The following is a 2,777-nucleotide window of genomic DNA, read 5'->3' as shown; positions in this document are numbered from 1 at the left end:
TGAGAGGCTGGCAAGTGAGGCGGGGAACGTTGGAGTCTGCAGCAAGCAAGCCTCGTGCTCGCTTCAGTGCCTGGCTGCCGGCCGCCATCTTGGCTGACAGTTAATTTGCATATACTCACTGATTAGCCAATGAAAAGGGTAGCGGTCGTACGCCAATTACCATGTTTCTCTTTTATTAGTGTAGATAGATACATTTCTCTTGCCTAGAAAGGGAACAACACATTAGAAATTCACAAGGGTGGATTTAGTGAGAAAAATAAGTGAGCCATTTCAGCTTTCAAGGAAAATGAAAAGGTAGTACTTTAAACAAGGGATATGGATGTGGAAATAGAGAAAAACTACTACATTGAAGAGATGGGAGGATCTAGTGATGGGCAGAGAGAAGCAGAGAGGAGTAAGTCTGTGGCCCCAGGAACAGATGGTAGAAGACACACAGCTGACATGGTTTCCCATTTCTTACCAGTTGCTGACTCCAGTTTTTTTGAGTAGTTCAGCTGCTCTAGTTGGTTTGTTCTTGGTCCTCTATTCTTATAATAAATATTCCTTCTTTATAAAAATAAACAAACATGAGATAAGTAGAGGGGGGAATAAATGGATTAATAAGGTGATGAGCTGCTTAGTAAGCTGACAAATGAGTGACAGGATGACCAGGGGAATTAATTCATGTCCCCTTATACTCAAAGTGTGAAGAGAAACCAGACTTAACCAGAGGAAAAAGAAAGTCCTTCCCACTGGGCTTGCCTCCGACAAATCCCTCTCTCCTTTATCAACAATCAGGGGGCTCTCTTCTTCCAGGCAGCCAGGACCAATTTCAGCCACAAGACAGAAAAAAGGGGGTGGGCAGGAGAAGAAGAGGGGAGGGGAAGGGAAGTGGATGATGGATGGGTTCCTAGGACCCTCTACATCAGTGGTTCTCAACCTTCCTAATGCCGTGACCCTTTAATACAGTTCCTCATGTTGTGACCCCCAACCATAAAATTATTTTCGTTGCTACTTCATAACTGTAATTTTGCTACTGTTATGAACCGTAATGTAAATATCTGATATACAGGATGTATTTTCATTGTTACAAATTGAACATAATTAAAGCATAGTGATTAATCACAAAAACAATATGTAATTATATATGTGTTTTCCGATGGTCTTAGGCAACCCCTGTGAAAGGGTCGTTCGACCCCCAAAGGGGTCGAGACCCACAATTTGAGAACCGCTGCTCTACATCATCCTCTTGTCTCCTTTCCTCCTTTCCATCAACCTCCCTACACTTCCCTTTCAGAGTCCCGCACTGCCTTTCAGGGTTGGGAGGGCTTGGGATTCAAAAACTCCCCCAAAGAGGTTTTCAGTAGCAGCAACAGCATCAGGCAACCTTCCAGGAACTTGGAGCCTGGGGTCCTCACAGACACAGAACCCCCAGATCCTCCTCTGTCCTGGGCTGACTCACAGCTGGAGAGACATGTTCTGAGACTGAGCACAGGACGTCAGAGCTGAGGGGGTGGTGGATCTCATTACCCCAGAGCCTCATGTTGCTGATGAGAAAGCAGAAGCCCAGAGAGGGGAAGCAATTCCCTCAGGGCCACACAGCTAACCTCAGAAGCCTGCTGAGGCAGAACTCATTTCCTTTGGAAGACTCCTGGGTGATAAGAAGCTTCTCAGGATAATTAACAATTTTGAAAACTCACAGTAGCTCACAGGTGCTCAGTAGATGTTTGTTGACTAAATAAATGACATAATGACACAAAAGCATGCCTGTCAGCTGAAAATTGACTAAAATCCTGAAACAAGCTTGGGCAGAGAAGAGATGCTGCCAGGTATCCTTTTGTAAACAGAAGACAACAGGCCATGGGTAGAGAATATGGGCAGGTTCATCCCAGGAAATTAAGCACAGAGGAACTGGACACTTATTCCTGCTCTATCAGGCATCACACCACCTCCCACCCCAGGAACAGGGTGAACAGCTCACAAGCTTCCATCAAGGTCACATGACCCAGAGCTGACCAATCAGTACATTTCACATCCTAAACCATAGTGATTGGCTGAGGGCTGGGCATGGGACCAGTCAAGTCCCATGAGTCAGTCCCCAGTGTTGGAATCATGGGAGAAGAGAAATTCTATTTCAGTTGGAGAGCTGAGCAGTTATTATATGAGCCTGTGGGTGTTGCTGGCCATCTTGCTTTCATAAAAAAGAAAGTTCAGGTGAGAATGACAACAGCATAGAGGGAAATAAGCAAAGCCAAGAGGTCTAAAGAGTCGTTTTTTGCTTGTTTGTTTTGTTTTGTTTTGTTTGCTGGATTCATGGAGCGCTCAGGTACAGTCTTGCCTGAAGCTGCCTGCACTTAGACATCTCAGTTACATAAACTGTTTTCTCTTGCTTTGATTGTTTGCCTCCCATCTAATCTGGATTTCCAAATGGTTCAAGTGGTATCTGTTGAGAGCTGGATGCTGGCCAAATCAAATTAACCCTCATGGGATTAACCCTGTTGAGTAGCAACTGATGTTTCCATGTTAAAGGGCAAGATTGAGGCTCAGAGAAGGGAGGTAAGTGGTTCATAGTGAGGAACTGAGGAGCCTGACCACACACCAAAATTCCACAGCGTGTACTCTGGCATCCTAAGCCCAGTGCACTGTGGCTGCCTGAGACTTGGACACTGATACCTGGCAGTTAGGAGACTCGTAGAAGCAATTTGCTTGGAAGGAAGGAAGGAAGGAAGGAAGGAAGGAAGGAAGGAAGGAAGGAAGGAAGGAAGGGAGGAAGGGAGGCAGGGAGGTAGGGAGGGAGA

The sequence above is a fragment of the Myotis brandtii genome, unplaced genomic scaffold, assembly GCF_000412655.1.
Source record: "Myotis brandtii unplaced genomic scaffold, ASM41265v1 scaffold285, whole genome shotgun sequence".
In the NCBI taxonomy this organism is placed as follows: domain Eukaryota; kingdom Metazoa; phylum Chordata; class Mammalia; order Chiroptera; family Vespertilionidae; genus Myotis; species Myotis brandtii.
Note: the sequence above shows the minus strand (reverse complement) of the source record.